The following is a 20,789-nucleotide window of genomic DNA, read 5'->3' as shown; positions in this document are numbered from 1 at the left end:
TTCTGGGTGGTGAGGATGCAAGTGTTTCTTGGGGAGCAGCTCTGCAGGCAGGGAGGATACCCAGTCCAAGGACCCACCAGGAACTTGAGGTTTTCATCTGCGCTTCAGGTGGGGAGGAGGATGCTGACGGCCGTGTAGGTGACATCACTTGGGGGCTGGACTGCCCCCGTTCCACTCCAGCTCACATCAGGCTCTCCCCTTGCCTCCCAAGGTCTTGGTCTCACTTTGAACCAGAGTCCCGAGGCCAGGGGCCCGGCCTGTCACATGGCCTATCAATGATTAGCAGCCTGACCCCTGCTTTGGTGGGCAGGAGAGCTCAGGGTTGTCAGGTGTCTGCCCACCGGGGCAAGTGAGGGTGACCGAGGACCTCCTCAGATAATCAGCTGAAGTCTGCCATACGCAACATCCCCCCCACCCCCAAGCGGGACAGCAGCCCAGTCCTTTACCATCAAGACTTTTAGTGAATCCCCACCATTGTGCCAACTGTTGATTGGGAGACATTTTTTTTTTTTTTTTGGCCTTATAATAACAAGTCTCTATTGAATACTCAATGTCAGGTGCTTATATGTATTATTTGTCTCCTTTTCTCCTGGTGCAGACTTTTAAATTCCGTGACCCTTCCAAATAAATTTGTGCCTGATTAGCAATGCCCATGGGTATTTAAGCTGATAGTACATTTTGTGTGAGACAAGACTTACTGTGCCCTCAATGCCAAGGACACACGTGGTTTTGGGTTCCCCCTTATGCTCTAAGTCTAAGAAACTGTAGACAGCAGAACATAGTGGTTGCACATCGTATTACTCTGGCTGCTGTCACAGCGAGCCTTAAAATAATAATGACTTAAAACAAAAATTTAAATTTAATGATCAGGGGCTCCTGGTGGTTCAGTCGGTTCAGCGTCTGACTCTTGGCTTCAGCTCAGGTCATGATCTCACTGTTCGTGGGTTTGAGCCCCGTGTCGGGCTCTGCGTGGACGGTGAGGAGCCTGCTTTGGATTCTCTCTCTCTCTCTCTCTCTCTCTCTATCTCTGTCTCTCTCTCTGTCTCTCTCAAAATAAATATATAAACTTAAAAAAATAAATTTAATGATCATTGCCATATAAAGATCCCCTGAGGAGGTGGTCCAGGATTTGCATAGCAACTCCACAGTTATCAGAACTCAGACTTCTTCCGTCTCATTGCCCTGCAATTCTCCTTGTGAAACTTATATCTCCTGTTCCAAAAAGGCTGCTTCAGTTCCACCCATCACATTCGCATTCCATCTCATGAACTGGGAAAAGAAGTTACATATAGTACTTCCTCTCATATCTTACTGACTCGAGTTTGGTCACATGGCCTTAACCTCAACGGACTCCAGGAAATGCATGTTTTAGCTGGGCATTCTTGTGCCCAGGTGAAAAGTCTATCACTCCAAAAGAAGAGAAGAATGGACATGGGAGGACAACTTGTATCTGTCACAGCGGTGAGAACTTGGACTTGAAAACCTGTCAACTTGACCTTAAACCCCAGCCCAATCACTTCCCAGCTATGTGGCCTAAGGAAAGGGTATCAGTTATCGATTGCCATGTAACAAGTTATCCAAAAACTTATCCACTGCAAACAACCAACATTTATTATTTTGTGACTCCTGTGAATCAGGAATTTGACAGGGTGGGGGTGAATGGCGGGGAGGGCAGCCTAGCTGGGTGATTCTGGCTCAAGGTCTCTTCCAGGAGGTGCGGTCCACTCAACGGCTGGAGCTGTGGTCACCAGGAGCTTTGACTGGGGCTTCCGAAATGGCTCGCTCCCATGGCTGTGGGGTGGGGGGTGGAGGGGGGTGCTCTGTTCCTTGCCACATGCTTTTCTCCCGAGGGCTGCTTGACGGTCCTCGTGACATGGCAGCTGGCCTTCCCCAGAATGAGTGACCCAAACAGTCAGCAAAGAGGAGGCCACGGTGCCTTTTGGGATCCACTCCTGGAAGTCTAGCACCATCGTTTCTGCCACATTCTATCCACTGGATTCACCAAGTGCAGCCCACGAGCACACGGAGGACAATGAGGCTCCACCTTCAAAGGAAGAAGGATAAAAGAATGTATGGGCATATTTTAAATTACAAGGCAATTTCTCCATTTATAAAATAATTTATTAATTTATAAAATAATAGGAACACTCGACTCCTAGGGCTGCAGAGGGGTTTAAAAGAAACAATGACTTCCCCTCGTCTCCTGGGTAGACATGACCTTGCTCTGCCCGGACACCATCAGCGGTCTGTTTGATAAAGATGCCCCTGAAGCACCTACTCCATAAATCTCATCAGAAGACTATGCTCCTCAGGGCGCCTGGGCGGTTCAGTCGGTTTAGCCTCTGACTCTTGATTTCAGCCCATGTCATGATCTCACGGTTTATGAGATCGAGCCCCACACTGGGCTCCAAGTCCTGATATCGAGGAGCCTGCTTGAGATTCTCTCTCTCCTTCTCTCTCTGCCCCTTCCCTGCTCATGCTGCTCTCTTTCTCAAAATAAATAAACTTACAAGAAAAAAGAAGAGTGTGCTCTTAAAGATTGCTCACGATTGTGAACGTGTGCACTTAAGACCAATGCCACCAATGGTGATGATGAGCATTTCTGTCCTCCAGCTAAAGTAGCACAGGTATAGAATAGAGCAGGAGCATAGACACAGTTTGGAGCTTGTTCCGCCTGCCAACTGGGAAGTTATGTAATTGATACGTGGCTGAAGGGGGTGGGGGACTTGAGTTCTTTCACATTTGGCACATCGACTGGGAATGGTTTATATTTCTACGCTGCAGATCTTCAAAAATCACACAGTTCACATTCACGTAGAATGTGGGTAGTGTTGTGGGTGTTTATGGATTTGTTTCTGTCACTAGATGAGTTCCCTGAGGACAGAGAATGGGGGCCTCAAAAAGGCAACCCACTTCTGGAATCCTCAGTTTTCTTCATCTGTACAATGTGGGTGATAACACCCACTCACAGAAAGTCTGTCCTGAAGGTCAGCAGGGGCTCTGTGGAGAGAAAGCCCAGGTGGCCCAACATGCTAGAAGTCAAGGGTGAAGGGCAGAACTGAGGGGCAGAGGGAATGGAGAAACTCTTCAGAGAGGGAGTCAGAAACCGGGGGCCAGCTTCAGTAGGTCATGGGTGTGAGCCAAGCCAGGTAGTTCAAAGGACTCCCTAGAAACAGGGGCCGGAAATGGACACCCCGTTGGCTTGAGCTGGAGGCCATTCACCCCCCAGCTGATGGCAGGACACAGAGCTGGGCTTTCGGGTCCTATCGCGGCCAAGAAGCCAGAGACCAGTGGCAACCATGAAACTTGCCTGTGCTTTCCTGAGTTTTGGGTCGAGGTGCTGGCTCTGTCTTGGGCATCTCCTTCTGGAATGTTCTGCGGATGCTGCTGCAAACCTGGCATGTCTCAAATGGGCCTCCTCAGCCTCACCTCCGCACAAAACTGTCCACAGGGCTGGCTTTGTCCCATGTTATCTTCTGGGACCAGTTGCTGAGACCAGTTGGTCTTCCCCCCTCCCCCATGCCTCCCTGCTTCCTATCCAACCAGACGTCACATCCTGTCCCATCTTTCTGTGCCTTGTCTCCTGAATTGGTCCACTTTTCCTTTCTCTGGCTGCCTTGCCGGATCTGGTATCTCCTGCTCCATCCGCCAAAGGGCCTTCCTAACGGCAGCTTGGAGCACACCAATTCACCCGTTGCAAGGCCTTCTGTGGCTTTCTCTGGCACACAGTTGAAAAGACTTGGCCAGTCAGAAGGAAAAGGACTTCTCGATTTATATTCCACATCGTGGGTTGCTCTAGACTCACACCATTTTGAACTCTACAGGCCAGCTTTCTGGGGCTCTCTTCCCACACCCCCATTCAACACCACGTCCTGACAAAAGTCCAGTTGGGATTCGCCTTCTCCCCAGGAACCTTCCACGAACCCACGCTCCGCATTCATCTTCCCTTCCCAGGTCTTAGTAGCCCTTTGAACCTTTCTAATATACTTTACTACCCGTCTCCTGATAAAGGGTTATTCACATATCGATTTGTTTCCACCTGACTGTAGATCAAGGACTTTAGCTTATTTAATTACATAAACAGTATAGGTGTCAAGGCCAATACTCAAAATATGGAGCCCTTCACAGGAATGTCCTGGCCAAAGAGAAGCTGTAGCCGCTGAATTAATCATAGCAGGAACATAATAGGCTCCTAATAAATATTCAGAAATAATTTATGGGCGACTCAATAGCAAAAAAAGCCCAAATGGGTGCCTGGGTGCTTCAGTCGGTCAAGCGTCTGACTCTTGATTTCAGCTCAGGGCATGATCTCACGGTTCATGAGATCAAGCCCCTTGTCAGGCTTCTTGCGGAACGTGGAACCTGCTTGGGATTCTCTCTCTCGTTCTGTCTCTGCCCCTCCCGAATGTGCATGCTCTCTCTCTCTCTCTCTCTCTTCCTGAAAACAAATAAGTAAACTTTTAAAAATCCCCTTAAAAAATGGGTAGGGGATCTGAATAGGCATTTTTCCAAGGAAGATATACAGATGGCCAACACGTACATGAAAAATAGGCTCAGTGTCACTCATCATCAGGGAAATGCAAATCAAAATCGCGATGAGTTATCCTCTCAGTCCAGTCAGAATGGGGATGTTAGAATGCTAATATTAGAACTGACCCCAAAACTCACAGATACAGAGAGCAGGTTGGTGGTTGCCTGAGGTGAGGTGGCTCTCTGCTCTTCCCCGTTGGACAGACAGCCGCATCTCCTGGTGCAGTGCCAGCCGCATCCCTGAGACACGATGGTGAAGGTCGGAGTCAACGGATTTGGCCGTATTGGGCGCCTGGTCACGAGGGCTGCTTTCAACTCTGGCAAAGTGGACATTGTCGCCATGAACGACCCTTTCATCGACCTTAACGACATGGTCTACATGTCCCAGTCTGATTCCACCCACGGCAAATTCCACGGCACAGTCAAGGCTGAGAATGGGAAACGTGTCATCCATGGAAAGCCCATCACCATCTTCCAGGAGCGAGATGCCGCCAACATCAAATGGGGTGATGCTGGTGCTGAGTATGTTGTGGAGTCCACTGGGGTCTTCACCACCATGGAGAAGGCTGGGGCTCACTTGAAGGGTGGGTAAAATGGGTGATGGTGGTCAAAAGCTACAAGTTTAGGGGGAAAAAAAAGAAAGAATTTATGAACTGGATTAAATTCCTAACTTTGTCCAGGGTTGTCACAAATGCATTTATCTATTTAGCTTCCTCTGTGTCTCCTTCTAGCAAGTTCTCTTGAGTCCCTCCCTCCTAGGAAAAGCAGATCTTCTGTACACGATTCCTTCATTTGTTCAGGAAATTTCTAAGAGCATCTACTAGGGGCCCGGCACCATGCTGAACGCCGGGGGGGACGTGAGTGCACAGAGAGTGCAATGTCTCTGCTTTCCAGAAACCTGGAGCCAGACCTGAGATGCTAAGAACAACAAGAAAAGAAAAGCAGTCACAAAATTCATCGTGACCCAAAGGACAAGATTCCGGAGGGCGGTGGTGCAGATTTCGATGAAGCCGGCTGGGCAGGTACCTCAGCCAAAATCTAAGGGGGACAAGGACTCATCCCTGGAGAGTCAGGGGGTAGCATTTGGGGGGGGGGAGATGGTAATCGAAGGTCTTCAGGTCAGAAGGCGCTGATCTGCTTGGAAGAAGTAGGAGAAGGCCCTGGAGCTGGGGAGAAGCCGAAGAGGAACAGGAGAGGCAGTGATCCCGGCTGCTGCAGGGCTGGAAGCCACTGGAAACCAAGCTTTCTTGACATCTTTTTGAATAGGCCCTCGCCGCCGTGTGTACGATCTTCCTCATTCCTGGGCTTCCACAGAAGCCACTGACAGCTGTCATTTCTTCTGATCTGGGCCCGGATCTCATACTGAAGCTGCCCCAGCCTCTTGAAAAGAGCCCAGGAATTCCAAGGAGACAGTCAGGTTGGCCTTCTGTTGCCGGTGACACTAGGCTCCCAGCACTCACCTGGCTCCGGGGAGTCTGGGGCTGGCAGACGTCCCCGTCTCTCCTTTCGTCACACGAGGAGGGAAGTCCAATGCCTTTCCACCCTGCAGGGTCTGCCTCCCAGGCTGCAGTGTCCTGGGTTCCTCTCAGAGTGAGGCTGGATTCTAGTGAGGCCCCGAGTAAGAGCCGGCCAGGGCTCCTCCACACACAGCCTGTTTCCAGAAAGCTCTTTCCCCACTCCTGTTTGTTCTGGATGGCCTGCCCCTCAGGCCTGTGGCCTCCACCCATGTCTTCCTCTGGTCTAACCCCGAATGTCCTCCCGAGCTCCCAGAGCCTCGCTTCTCTGGTGCGTGACCGTCCCTCGGGCCCATATGAGTTCTTCCTCGCTAGGTTCCACAGGACTTCGGACCGGCAGGAATGGGAAGAGACACGCTGGAGGCTGACGGCACCCCAGGAGCTGCTATGCTCCTACAGCTATCACCTTATTGAAATTTGGGGTCTCGTTAGCCCCAGCTTTCAGATAGGGAAACTGAGGCTAAGAGAGGTGGAGTGGCCTGCTTTGGGCCAGGCGGACAGAGCATACACCGACTCCGAGGGTGGGCCCCCCACAAGGCTTCCCCGTGCTGCCTGAGTATCAAGTCCTTATACGTTCGGCTGGTACTTCCGGTGATGGTTTAGCTCTTCACATGCCCTGGGCATCTATGGCGGGCCAGGCCCTGTCCCCATCCCTCGGCACACGGGGATGCCCAGGGCATGATCACAGCCTCTATGCAGAGGCCGTGGACCAGAATGGGTGAGAGCTGATGCTTTGGTGGATGCGCTGATGCAGGGTCCAGCCGTTGTCATTCCACATTGGGCTGTGTGGTTGAGCGAGTAATGAACGTTTCCATTCCTCGGTGTCAAATTCACAGCCGGGGCGGTAACGGCACCCGCTTCCCCTGACTGGTAGGGTCTTAGCAGGACTAACTGAGAGACAATTAACAAGGAGCCCCCCGGCGTCCCTGCCTTGGAGGCCAGAGAGTGACCCCCAAACTCCGACCTCTTTCTGTCTTTCCTCACTGCCGCGGTGTCAGAAAAAGCCACGCCAAACAGATGGTCTACGTGAGATCCAGCGTCTCTGTCACATAACACACATTTTCGGCTTCAACCGAAAGTCCCTCATGCCAAGCACCAGGAAGAACCAAGAAGCTCTCAAACCGATTGAAAGGTGATCAGTGGATTCCAAAACCATGAACACAGAAGTTTTAGAATTATGCAAAGAAACTTGGGGCTGAAACGTTAGGGCTGAAATCTTAAATATACTTCAGCGAGCAACTATGAACACACGTGAAACAAATGAAGAAAATAGAAAGCCTCAGCAAAGAAACAGAAAATCTCAGGGAAAAAAAAACAAAAAACAAAAAACAACCAACCAAAACCCGAGAAGATATAAAAGAAGAACCCGATGAAACTTGTGGAACTGAAAATACACTAAGTGAAATAAAAAGCCCAGTGATGGGCTCAGAAGCAGAATTGAAATATAATCCTAATCTCGGGTGGAGACCTCCCTGCCTCCTGCAGGGCACCAAAGGCTCATGAAACCTGGGGGCTGGGATGACCATTTCTGTACCCCGAGGGCTCACCCCTGGTTCTGGCTAATTGGAGGGGCTTGCTTAAATGATGGCGGTGTCTGATTTTGGCTGTGAGCCCTTGAGGAGCCCAGGGAATTAACCCCACCCCCACCCCTAACCCCGGTCTCTTGTCTATGTTTCCTGTACTCAAGGGCAGCATGGTCCCATCTCCCTGGGATGGAACCATGGTTTCCAGTTCAATCCAGCTGTCCCAAGACACAATTTGGAATCTTGTTCTCCCTCAGTGGTCTCTCTTTTCTGGGAGATGCAGCCTGCAGGGAACAGCTTAGAAAACTCCAGCCTGCACATTGGTAGAGGCATTGAAGCATGTCAAATCTAGCCCCTCATTTTCTTCTAGGAAAACTAAGACACAGGGAGAAAGAAGTTTCCCAAGGAGCCACTCTTGTGAGTTGCAGAGGTAGAACGTAAAATCTCTCCACCAACTCACAAGAGGCTTTACATTTACACAAAATTTGTAACGTTTATTCATTTTTGAGAGACGGAGCGCAAGCAGGGGTGGGGCAGAGACAGAGGGAGGCACAGAATCCGAAGCAGACTCCGGGCTCCAAGCTGTCGGCATGGAGCCCGATGCAGGGCTCAAACTCATGAACCGTGAGATCGTGACCTGAGCCGAAGTCGGATGCTTAACTGACGGAGCCACCCAGGCACCCCGAGGCTTTATGTTTTAAGTCAGGATTCCTAGTTCCTGGAAGCCCAGCCTGGGCTTTGGTAGAGAAAGCAAGAGAGGGAAAGAATCTGCTCTGCTCTCCGTCTTTCATTCAACGAGTATTTAACAAAGCACCGTATTGTCATTAGGGTTGATAGCAGTCTGCTGTTGCTGTGTAACAAACTGCCCCCAAACTGGTGGCTTGGAACAGCAAGCATTCATTATTTCTCACAAGCCACTGGGGCAGGGGGAAGCAGTGATCATCTGGTCAAGGGTCAGCTGAAGTTGGCTGGGCTTTCTGGCAGATTCGCCGGGGGCTGGCTGATATTACAAGACCTCCCTCCTATGTCCACCAGTTGGCTTGCTCGTGTATGACTGGGCCACAGGTCTCGTTTTCCAGAAGGCCGACCCAGGTTCTAAGAGAACGGGTGGGATGGTGCAAGGCCTCTGAGCCTAGGTTGTAGATGCCATGGCATCATCTCCTCCACATTGTGTTTGTCATAGTGAGTCATGGCCAACCAAGACTCCAGGAGGCAGAAATGGATTCCACCATTTCTTGAAGGTAGAGCTACAGAATCTCTGTGTACAGGGTCATGAATACAGAAGACCTGGACAACTATGACCGTTTTGGCTCTTGACCTTGGGGCTCTTCCGAAATGTTTTGCCTCTGTTTCCTTCTGACTCTTCAGGGCTGTGTGAGCTGCTTTGGTCAATGAAACGGAGGGAAGTAGGTCACTTCTGGGTAAAAACTTTAAACTCCGGTGTGTGATTCCCCATAGTTCCTTCTTTCTGCTATGGAAAGCAGAAAGTCAAGGTGGGCGGTCCTACCGGCCTGAACCCCTGAGGGTTGCTTTAAGTCCTTACGTACAGTCTGGGGATATGTGTCGCTGCGGCATAACCGAATTTATCCTGACTGACGCAGGCCTCTTCGACGTGCCAGAAACTACACACTGCGCCTGAGCAGGTGGATAAGAAAGAATAATCCACGCCCTGGGGGAACACACGGCCTTGTGAGGGCAAGACACCGTAAACAGGCGAACCCACAAACGAGCGCATACAGATGCTCATGTGGTCAGGACATGAGGGAAAATGAGGGAACAGGAAATGATGAGGTTGGGAAGAGGGGAGCCGACGCAGACCGCGTGGCTGAAGGGAAGTTTCACCCGGAAGGAAACACTTCAGCCAAGACTCGGAGAGTGAAGAAGGGCAGCGAGGGGGCGAACGCCGGGCATGTCCAGCGAGGGTCAGCACGTGAGAGCGTCGGGGAGCCCGGTGGCCTGAGGGTAAGAGGGGCAGGAGGCCAGACCCTCAGGGCCCCGGAGCTGGTGGGGAGGGGCTGGGCTTTATTGGAGGCACCCGGGAGCCCCCCGGGTGTGGGGGACGGTGGGGCTGAGCTCTTTGGGAAGCTCCCGAGCTCCCCATAAGCTGGAGGGTAGGGGAGGCCGGTCACCAGCCCCTGTCTCTTGGGCGTAAGCCCTGGAGACCCCAGAGCTCAGGCCAGGCCTCTCAGCTGCTTCCACAAAAGGGAAATGTGACTTCCCGCCAGTGTTTTCGACGACATAACCAACGGGCCTCTCTCTCCTCCGACGTGGCAAGGCCCTGGGCCAGGTGGGGGCGGTCGTCAGGCACCTCCCTGAGCCCCTGGCCCGGCGCTAGGGCTGGGGGGAGGGGGCCAGGCCCGGCCAGGACACCCGCACAGCTGCTCCGTTCACAGCTGCCATGTCGGCTGGAGGGACACGGGTGTCCTTGGAAGAGACCCCAGGCCGGGCTGGTCCAGATCTTGGGAGGCATGGCGGTGTCCTCCCCAGACCGCTGTGCACGAGGCGGCGTCGTGCCCACGAAGATGAAGCAGGGCCAGCGAGGCTCGGTGCCGGCGGTGGGGCCGGGCAGGCCCGTCGTTCCCTGCACCCATCCGGGCTGTGTCTCTGCCCCTGGGACAACTGCCGATTGGTGACGGTGGCCTGGCCCTTGGCTTTAGGGAGAGGGGAGAGTGCTTTGTCTCCTGGATGGTGGGTGGATGGGGCAGGGGGAGGCGGGAGAGGCACGGGGGGGCCAAAGCTGGGCCCCCCCTCCGTAGGCCTTTCTTCTCAGCTCTGCACACACACCTGCACATCCCGCCTGTCACCCATATGCACACTACAGACGCATACCACACTCACACCGGGTCACACACTCTCTCTCTCTTTCTCTCCCTGTCTTTCCCCCCTCCCCAACCCCCCACTCTCCTCCTCTTTGACCTCAGGGCTGCAGCAGGGGAAGTGAGAACAGTCGGGGAGCCTGCAAAGCTGGCTGGCGGGAGGGAGACGGAAGTTTGTCACATATGGTCTCCTTTAGCCTCCAAGGCATTGGATTGCCTGTTTCTGGAAACATCACCGATATGGGGTCTGTCCTCGTTTCCCGGGGCTGCTCTCCCACACGTGTGTTCTGTCATAGTGGTGGAGGCCCCAGGAGTGACGCGGAGCCCTGGCAGGTGGGCTCCTTCCGGTCACCCCCGCCATTCCTTGGCTTGTAGGCCCATCACGCCCGCGTGAGTCCTGTCTTCACACGCTTCTGCCCTGTGTCCCTCTGCCTCTCCAACCTCCCTCTCCTCCCACGGACATCCGTCATTAGATTTAGGGTTCCATCCCTCATCTAGAAATCCTTAATTACACCTACGAAGACCCGCTGCTGAACAGGGTCACGTTCACAGCTTCCCGGTGGATAGATCTCTTGGGGGTGGGCGACACCATTTAACCCGCCACGGGGTCCCTGGGCTTCCCCGACTCCTCAAGGGAGTCTTTGAACGTGGGCAGTGTGACTCCGGCTTCCCTCTCTGACTGCCCGCCCTCTCCTCTGACAGGAGCAGAACGAGCTGGTCCCCCCTTCACAGGGCCCCAGGAGACACCAAGCAGAAGGGACAGATGGCCCTCAGGGGACTCGGCAGGGATGACAGTGTTCTCTTGTGGCTTCTCCCCGTGGGTGAGGGGATCCTCCAACTGGAGAAAAGAGGGGTCTTAGTTGCAGCTGCCGCAAGCCCCCCGGGAACAGAAGAGGAAACTGAGGGCTGAACGCAGTTAGGTCGGGTCAGGCAGGAAGTCTCGCTGGCCAGGCTGAGAGCCTGGCCAGGGGCTCGGGTTCTGGATCTTTGTATCTCGGAGGAGAGGTCCCTAAAGTGAGAAGGGCTTTGTCTGCTTGGAGGTCGGTGCGGCCAAGGTCCCGTGGGCACGGAGGGAGGCTGCAGGCAGGCAGGAGAAGGCTCTCCACGGGGGAAAACCTCTGTCCCCGGCAGGACAGGAGGAGCCCCTATTTCCTGCCTGCCCTGTGATCTGCCCCTGGGCTGGCCCTGCCCCCCCTCCTGGATCAGAGCCTGTGGTGGGTGGAGACGCCAGGAACTTCTTCATGCTGAGGCACACAGGGTGGTGGGGACGGTCAGGGCTGTCCCCTTCAGAGGAACAGCCTTCTTTGGGCCAGTGTCACCTGCAGAAAACCCCTGAAGCCCTCCCGTCCCTCTTGTCCCACAGACGAGGCAGCTGGAGCCAGAGAAGGGGCTGGGATGGCCTGAGGTCACATTACCTGGAGAGGCCCGCAGGTGCCCAGGGCTGCTTGAGCCAGCGCGCGGCCTCTATCTGGAAGCTTCCCGGCCTCAAAGTTCTCCTTTACCAGATGAGCCAGCTGGCGCTGCCCACCGAGCTTTTCTTTGTTGGTCTGGGAACAAAACAATAACACAACGTGTCATGGAGCCTCTCGTTTGGCTCACGAGCTGAGGTCTCCCGGGACAGAGTTTGCTGGGCCCCTTGGAGCTGCCAGGTCTGTGCGTGAAGTTGGCACCTCAGGTCACCGGCGGCCAGGGAAGAGGAGAGACGCGTTCACCGTCTGGGTCTGGGGAGGAATGAGGGCGTCTCCCTCCAGCCCCTGGGGAGTAGTCCTTGGCTCGTGACCTTTGATTCCAAAGCGACTTCTCTTCCAAGAGCCACTCCAGCAGGCTGGTCATGGGTGCTCTGTGGTCTGGCAGGATTTCCTTTGTACCACACAGAGCACCCTCTTCCCTGCTGTGTGACCTCGGGCAGGCCGCCTGACCTCTCTCTGCTCTGCGTCTCCTGCATGCTCGGCTCAAGGGAAGGCAGGGGAGTGAAGCCCTCTATTTCCACTCTGACAGCAGGGCCGTCCTTTCCCAGAGGTACAGACAGGAACTGAGCCGGCCGGAGTGGCTGTTTTAAAAGAACGCTCTGGCCGAGAGGGTGTGTCTGTACAATTTGGTTCTCTGCCCCACGGGCTCTGGGAAAAGTTCCAGGCCTGCTCGAGTTTATCAGATTCCTTTCTTTACTCACCCAACCTTGAATTCCATGGAAAACAAAATAGAGAAGAAGAAAACAAAGCAGCCTACCACTGGATTCCACCATTTCCTGGATTTTAAAGTCTTTTGGAGCTGGGTTTCTGCACTCGGCCCCCTACCACAGGGGTGCTCTTGGGCAAGACGTTTCAGTCTCTCGGAGCCTCCGTTTCCTCGCTTCTGTGTGTAAAACAGGTGTGGTAACGAAGCTTCTGCAGCGTGTTCAAGGACCACAGCCGATCCCGGACAACAGTCCTTGGCAGGGCGCCCACGATCGCGGCGGGACAGAGCGGGCCGGTGTCGCTCTGGGCGGCCCTTCGTCGCCCTCAGATTCCCACCCCAACCAAGATGTCCCAGCTCCTAATCCCGGCACCTGCCGATACGTTGTGTTACATGGTAACAGGGACGCTGCAGGTGTGATTAAGTTAAGGATCTTGAAACGGGCTGATGTAATCACAAGAGTCCTTTCGAGAAGGAGGCCGGGGATCAGTCCGGTAGAAGGAGGCGAGGGGACCGCGGAAACGGAGAAGGAAAAGGCGGTGAGACGTGGGGCCAGGAGCCAAGGAATGTGGGCGGCCCCGGGGAAAGCTGGAAGAGGCAGGGATCAGATTTTTCCCCTGGAAGCTCCAGAAGAAACACGACTCTGCTGACACCTTGATTTTAGACTTCTGGCCTGCAGAACCCTAAGACACGAACCGCGTGTTGCCTTAAGGCACCGACTGTGTGGCTGCAGTAGATAGAGGCCACAGGAAACTGAGAGAAGCCCAGAGAAGACTCAGTCCGTGCTGAGTCCCCCGGGCTCCCTGCCTCCTGCCCTCGGCCTCACTCTGCTCCTCCAGCCTTCTCGTGCGTTCTGTGAGCTTCCTGATCTCCCGTGCTGCCCACGCTCCCGGCAACGAGCCCGGCTCTCCCAGGCTCCCCAGCGGGACGTGCCTTCTGCCTCGTGGGGTGGGGTTGACTCCACGGTGGACGGTCCTTCTCTGCCCCGCTTGGGTTGGCAGTTCTGACTCAGACTAGCTGATAAAAATGTGCAGACGATGGTTTGCTGGGACTTGTCCCAAAACGCTCCAAGGAAGAATATTCTTCTGGATGCACCGAAAGCCAGTCTTCAGGTTCCTTGAGCTGAGGAAATGTTTCGGAAAATGTTAAGGGAAACACACGAGAAAGATGAACAGGCATGGTGGGTCTGGGATCTCCCTGCAGCCTGGGAGGGTTGGCTCCCAACTGCATGAGGTCTGGGAGCTGATAGATCGTGGAGGGGGGCACCCCAATGTAGGACCTGAGGGTTTGAGGGAGCAGAGCAGCGACTGCGGGCTGCGGGCGTGTGTGATACGAGGGGGCCATGCAAAGACCGCTGCCTCCCGCTTTGATGTCATTATTGTTGCTGTTCCGTGATGGCATTTCTTAATTTTTTTAATGTTTATTTATCTTTGAGAGAGACAGAGCATGAGGCGGGGAGGAGCAGAGCCAGAGGGAGACAAAGAATCCGAAGCAGCCTCCAGGCTCCGAGCTGTCAGCACAGAGCCCGACGCAGGGCTCGGACCCAAGAATCGCCAGATCGTGACCTGAGCCGAAGTCGGTCGCTCAACCGACCGAGCCACCCTGGCATCCCTCCATGATGGCATTTCTGATGCTAACTGGCTGAGCCTCTCAAAGCATCTCTGGTTACCTGTTTCATTCCGCAGGTCTCTCATTAAGCTGAGTTCCTGGAGGTCAGGGGCATGTTGACCTTCATCTTCAGTCCTTAGCTCTTGGCTCGAGCCAGGGGCCTGGCACACAGTGGGGACCCAACAGCCGTCTGCAGAATGAAGCTTTTCCTCCTCTGGCTTCCTCTCCTGAAGGAGGCAGTGGCAACCCTTCACGTCGCCGGCAGTGCAACCCATGGCTTGACATTTGGGAAACCTCCCTGCCCTGGCTTGTCTCGGGTGCGTGTGTGTGTGTGTGTGTGCACGCACACGCGTGCGGGAGGAGGTGTGGTAATACCACCCTCCTGGGCTGGACGGGTCTGTCTCCTCCAGGAGCGGCTCTCCGTGGAAGGACCTCTTGGAGTTGACTATGCCAACAGCACCCAACACGGGGCCCCGCACAGAGTTGGTGCTGTGAGTGTCTATCGCTTGAACTTGGCAGGATATCTCTCTAAAGGTCATGCTTCCTCTCTTTCCCCACCATGTTTATTCCCTACCCACACCCTTCTCCCTTGGCCTCCATCGTCCCCTCCCTTCTGAAGCAGGGGCGAGTTACCAGAAAAGCAAGGCTGAGCATCAATCCCCTTCTGCTTTACGCCCTTGAAGGCTTGTTTTTTTTTGGATGTTTATTTATTTTTGAGCGAGCGAGAGAGAGAGAGAGAGAGAGAGACAGCACTCGAGCGGGAAAGGGGCAGAGAGAGAGGGAGACACAGAATCCGAAGCAGTCAGCTAAGCGTCCAACTCTTGATTATGGCTCAGGTCACGATCTCACCGTGTGTGAGTTCGAGCCCCGCATCGGGAATCTGCGTTCACAGCATGGAGCCTGCTTGCGATTCTCTCTCTCCCTCTCTCTCTCTCTGCCCCTCCCCTGTTCACGCCGTCTCTGTCTCTGTCCGAATAAATAAGTAAACTTAAAAAAAAATAAACTTTTTTACAATGCACACAAAAAAAAATCAGCCGATGGTCTTACAAAAAATAAGTACCATCTCATTTCTTTACCTTAGACAATCTTTTCCGTATTTCAGATCTCAGCTCCAATGCTGGTCCTTGCACGGAGACTTCTTTGTTTTTTGTTTTTTGGTATTTTTTCCACTTGATATTTATTTATTTATTTTTATTTTGTTACTATTATTTTTTTCAGTATGAAATTTACTGTCAAATTGGTTTCCATACAATACCCAGGGCTCATCCCAACAGGTGCCCTCCTTGGTGCCCATCCCCCACCCTCCCCTCCCTCCCACCCCCATCAACCTTCAGTTTATTCTCAGTTTTTAAGAGTCTCTTATGGTTTGGCTCCCTCCCTCTCTAACTTTTTTTCTCCCTCTCCTCCCTCCTGGTCTTCTGTTGAGTTTCTCAGGATCCGCATATGAGTGAAAACATGTGGTATCTGTCTTTCTCTGTGTGACTTATTTCACTTAGCCTAACACTCTCCAGTTCCATCCACATTGCTACAAAAGGCCAGATATCATTCTTTCTCATTGCCAAGTAGTATTCCATTGTATATATAAACCACATCTTCTTTATCCGTTCGTCAGTTGATGGGCATTTAGGCTCTTTCCATAGTTTGGCTATTGTTGAAAGTGCTGCTGTAAACATTGGGGTACGTGTGCCCCTATGCATCAGCACTCCCGTATCCCTTGGGTAAATTCCTAGCAGTGCTATTGCTGGGTCATAGGGTAGCTCTATTTTTAATTTTTTGAGGAACCTCCACACTGTTTTCCAGAGCGGCTGCACCAGGTTGCATTCCCACCAACAGTGCGAGAGGGTTCCCGTTTCTCCACATCCTCTCCAGCATCTAGAGTCTCCTGATTTGTTCATTTTAGCCACTCTGACCGGTGTGAGGTGGTATCTCAGTGTGGTTTTGATTTCTATTTCCCTGATGAGGAGTGACGTTGAGCATCTTTTCATGTGCCTGTTGGCCGTCCGGATGTCTTCTTTAGAGAAGTGTGTATTCATGGCATGGAGACTTCTTTGAAATCTACTCTTTTCGCATGGCTGTTTCTCCTTCTATCCGGTCAGTGTTTACTTTAAATATTTAGGGGCTCTGATGTTGGGTGCATGAACATTCACACCAGTTCCATCTTCCTGCTGAATTCATCCGTGTATCATCAGTTTTGACTTAAAGTCTCTTCTGTCTGTTATTAGTGGGGCTGGTCCATCTTACTTTCAGTTCCCATCTGTATGAGATATTGTTCTCCTTCCTTTCATGATCAGTCTGCATGTGTCCTCACATCTAAAGTGAGTCTCTTGGGGCGCCTGGGTGGCTCAGTCGGTTGAGCGTCCAACTTCGGCTCACGTCACGATCTCGCGGTCCGTGAGTTCGAGCCCTGCGTCGGGCTCTGGGCTGACAGCTCAGAGCCTGGACCCTGCTTCGGATTCTGTGTCTCCCTCCCTCTCTGCCCTTCCCCCGCTCTCTCTCTTTCTCAAGAATGAACATTGAGCCAGATGCAGTGTTAAGGTCTTCACTCGTGTTCTTTTAAACGAAACCATGAGTTAGAGGCAAGGCTTACCCCCATTTGGCGGATGGGGGAGCCCAGGCTCAGAGGAGTAAAGAAACATTTGGACTCACCCGCTTGGAAACAGCAGACCACGATTCGAGCCCTAGTTGGCCAATTCCAAGCTTGGGTTATGACCCGCTGTACTCCTGCATCAGTGAGCGTTAGATCTTGCTGTAAGTGCCGGAGAATCCCAAGCGACAGTGGCCTAAATAGGAGGGAAGTTCTCTCTCTCTTGTGTAAAAGGAGCCCAGAGGCAGGCAGTTGGGGGCAGCAGGGCAGTAGAGCAGTCTCCCCAGAAACCCAGGGTTCTGATTTCTCTGCTCCATCCTTAACACACAGCTTTGATCTCAAGGTCTCATGGCCCAAGAGGGCTGCCACAGCTCCAGCCATGGCAACACCCAAATTCCAAGTCACCAGCAGGACGAGATGGGTAAGAAGAAGGCGTTCTTTTTCTTTAAGGCCATTTTCTGGACGTCTCATGCACCTTTTTTATTGCCATGTAGCAGATTACCACAAATTTAGCAGCTTAAAATGCTGTGCATCCGTCACATCGCAGTTACTGTGGGTCAGGAGTCTAGAAACGGCTCAGGTGGGTTCTCTACTTCAGAGTCTTATGGCCCCTCAATCCAGGTATAGGCTAGTGCTGCTGTCTCCTTGGAGGTACCAGCTGGTGGCTTCTGAGCTACTTCTAAGCTAAGGTGGCTTTGTTGCCAGAATTCCAGTCCTTTGAAGGGCTGGGGGGCCGAGGGCCTCAGTTTCTTTCGGGCTGTTTGCCGGAAGCGTCCCTCACTCAGCTCCTAGGAACCGCCTGCCATTTGTCATGTGGGCTTCCTTAACTGGCCTACGTACTTCATCAAACGAGCAAGTGTCCTTGTAGGACATGGCCACCTGTGTACATATGTGTGTGTACATGTACCTGTGATCACCACACGCTCACGGGCATCCTCTGACCTTGGCTGTGTTCTGCCGGTCTAGCAGCAGGTCAAGCTCCCACCCACCTCCAGGGGAGGGGATCATGCAAAGACGTGAGCCTCAGGAAGCAAGGGCCACAGGCGCCGCAGTAACAGTTGGTCTACCCCAATCCTTATGACACTAGCCTCCCGTGGGCTAAAAGCCGGTCCCATAGTCACCACGGTGCACAGGAACCCAGGGATGTAGTTTCTTAACTGCTCAGCTACGTGCCCCTTTCAAAGCCGGGGTTCCATTACCAACAAGGTGGATATTGGCAGCTACAAGTCATTTTTGTAAAATTCAAGTTGGTTGATATCTAGTGTAGCCTTGGCTTCAGGAGTAGGACCCAGCAGTTCGTCTCTTACGCAAGACACCCAGTGCTCATCCCAACGCGCGTGCCCTCCTTCACGCCCCTCACCCATCTAGCCCGTCGCCCCCCTCCCCTCCAGCAACCCTCAGCTTGTTCCCTGTATTTAAGCATCTCTAATGGTTTGCCTCCCTCTCAGTTTTCATCTCATTGTGCCTTCCCTTCCCCTATGTTTATCTGTCGAGTTTCTCAAATTCCACATATGATGATATCTGTCTTTCTCTGACTTATTTCACTTGGCTATAACACACTCTAGTTCCATCCATGTTGCTGCAAATGACAAGATCTCATTCTTTTCATCACGGAGTAGTATTCCTTTGTGTATATATACCACATCTTTATCCATTGATCGGTCAACGGACATGTGGGCTCTTTCCATACTTGGCTATTGTTGATAACGCTGCTATAAACACTGGGGGTGCAGGTGCCCCTCCGAATCAGCCTTTTTGTATCCTTTGGGAGGATTCATAGTAGTGCAATTGCTGGGTCATGGGGTAATTCTATGTTTAATTTTTCGAGTAACCTCCACGCTGTTTTCCAGAGTGGCTGCACCAGTTTGCATTCCGGCCAACAGCGCGACACGGTTCCTCTTTCCCCGCCTCCTCGCCAACATCTGTTGTTCATGTGAGCCATTCTGACAGGTGTGAGGTGGTATCTCATTGTGGTTTTGATTTGTATTTCCCCGATGATGAGCGATGTTGAGCATCTTCTCATGTGTCTGTTAGCTATCTGGACATCTTTTTGGGAAGAGTGTTTATTCATATCTTTTGCCCATTTCTTCACTATTTATTTCATGATTATTTGTGGGTTTTTTTTTTTTTGCCCATTTCTTGCTATTTATTTGCCCATTTCTTCACTATTTATTTCATGATTATTTGCTTTTTGGGGTGTTGATTTGGATACGTTCTTTACAGATTTTGGATACTAACCCTTTATCTGGTAGGTCATTTGCAAATATCTTCTCCCATCCCATGGGTCGCCTTTTAGTTTTGCTGATTGTTTCCTCTGCTGTGCAGCAGCTTTTTATCTTGATGAGGTCCCAATCGTTCATTTTTGCTTTTATTTCCCTTGCCCCTGCTAGAAGTCACTTCCATTACTCGCAGGAGAAAATGTGAAAGACGTTGTTGATGACAGAGACATTTTCTCCTTTCCTTCTCTTTCTCCTTTCCTATGCTTTGTCCTCATCATATCAATTTTAAGAAGAAAGAAAAAACGAAAATCGATCAGTATGAGGTTCCGTGTTCTCGAGAAGTTTTCTGGTGGACTTTGCCATGCGTTTCTGGCTTCCTTCCCATTCTGCCTTCTTCTTTTTTTTTAGTTTTATTGTTTACACCCTATCATGAAACTCCCACTTCTTGAGTCAGTAGGAGGGGTGGAATCCTAAGGAAATAATTTGGGGTGTACCAATAGCTCCGGGCACAAGGAGAGTCACCAGAGTGTTTGCTAGAATACAAATATTTGATACAACCTTGATGACCAGCTATTACATGCTGAGCGGACGTGATAACAGCAAACCACATGCTGGGCCAAGAGCAGTCATAAAAGTCATGTTTGCAGATGTTTGTTTAGGGAGGGGAAAAGAAAGGCTCGGGATATGTTAGGTTTAAAAAAAGCCAGATAGGATAACTATATATATATATATATATATATATATATATATATATATATAAAACTATAACTTCAATCATCTAAAAATTGCATGTAATAAAAAATAATCTGCAAAAATCAATTACAAAAATGTTAACAATATTTATCTCTGGGTAAGGGGACTTCAGGTGTCATTCATTTCCTTTGTTCCACATTTCTGTATTTTTCCAGACCTTTATGGAGTAGGAAAGTATTGCTTATGAAGTCATAAAGAGGGAAGAGAAATACATATATTCATTCCCCTGGCAGGAAACACAGTTTCACCCAGTCGGAATTGCATGGGAGGGCGTGGCTGGTCTTGTGGTTCCCTCGGCCGTGCTGAAAGTGAGCATTCCTTCTAGAAGACCGTCAACAGTGGAGGGGGTGGGACTCTGGGCCCGTGAGACCAGGGTTTATCTCCCACCGCCCCCGCAATGGTCAGAAGCAGAAGAGGTGGCCTGGGGTCGGAGCAGGGTCATATGAGTCCAGCAGAGTCCGCGGGGGTTCGTCCGGTGCCAACGACGTCCCAGGGAAAGCCACCATGCCCCTGCCTGTGTGCACCCACTTTCTCTCGGTGGCTGATTGCTTCTTTCCCCAGGACCCACGATACCCCTGAGCAGGAGCAGACTCAGCCCGTGCGTGGGAGAGGCCGGAGCAATCGAGGACTTCTAGGGGCCCCAGTAAACAATGGCAGATGGAGGCTGGTGGCTGACGTCCAGCTCCCCCGCCCCTCCGTGCCACGGTGCTGAGTCGATCTCTGCAGTCTGTCGGGGAACCCCAGTCGGAGCGAGCCCCGGGTGCCCATCGTGGTAGACTGCTCGTGCGTGTACCTGACATCCTTCTCTCTTCCCTGCCTCACCTTCCCAGTCCCTGTGATCATTTCCCAGATAAAGTCCCTGCACGTAAATCCTTATGCCATAATCTGGTTCTGGGAAGCTCAATCTAAGACCTGGCATCTCTCACCGGCTCTGCTCTGGAATTTTGACATCTCCTTCTCCGCATACGTCTTACCCCCAGGGGCCCATCCCAGGCAACCATCTTGTCCCAGACACTCTTTTCCCACGTCTCCGGCCTGGCCTGCCCTCGTGTCTCTGGCTCCCAACATTA

General features: G+C 52.2%; 2 long non-coding RNA genes and 1 pseudogene across 5 annotated transcripts; 2 read left to right on the top strand and 1 right to left on the bottom strand.

Moving 5' to 3' along the window:
• Window positions 1-1,593: 1,593 nt before the first annotated feature.
• On the bottom strand, window positions 1,594-12,599 carry LOC147571818 (uncharacterized). 3 transcript variants are annotated; one of them, XR_015246930.1, is made up of 2 exons: window positions 11,799-12,599; window positions 1,594-2,044 (listed from the first exon to the last, which is right to left on the bottom strand). It is a non-coding gene; the product is annotated as an uncharacterized LOC147571818 (long non-coding RNA). The 3 variants fall into 3 exon arrangements; XR_015246928.1 differs by lacking the exon at window positions 1,594-2,044 and adding an exon at window positions 8,035-10,218; XR_015246929.1 differs by lacking the exon at window positions 1,594-2,044 and adding an exon at window positions 8,035-9,523.
• Window positions 4,701-5,140, top strand: LOC112859409 (glyceraldehyde-3-phosphate dehydrogenase pseudogene; annotated as a pseudogene).
• Window positions 12,600-14,431: 1,832 nt separating the features above from the next.
• LOC147571817 (uncharacterized) lies at window positions 14,432-20,589 on the top strand. 2 transcript variants are annotated; one of them, XR_015246932.1, is made up of 3 exons: window positions 14,432-14,654; window positions 19,953-20,027; window positions 20,281-20,589. It is a non-coding gene; the product is annotated as an uncharacterized LOC147571817 (long non-coding RNA). The 2 variants fall into 2 exon arrangements; XR_015246931.1 differs by lacking the exon at window positions 19,953-20,027.
• Window positions 20,590-20,789: the final 200 nt, after the last annotated feature.

Source organism: Puma concolor, chromosome F2 (genome assembly GCF_028749965.1).
Source record: "Puma concolor isolate L17-30 chromosome F2, mPumCon1.1.hap2, whole genome shotgun sequence".
In the NCBI taxonomy this organism is placed as follows: Eukaryota; Metazoa; Chordata; class Mammalia; order Carnivora; family Felidae; genus Puma; species Puma concolor.
The sequence above is the reverse complement of the archived record's forward strand: the minus strand, read 5'-3'. Positions and strand labels throughout refer to the sequence as shown.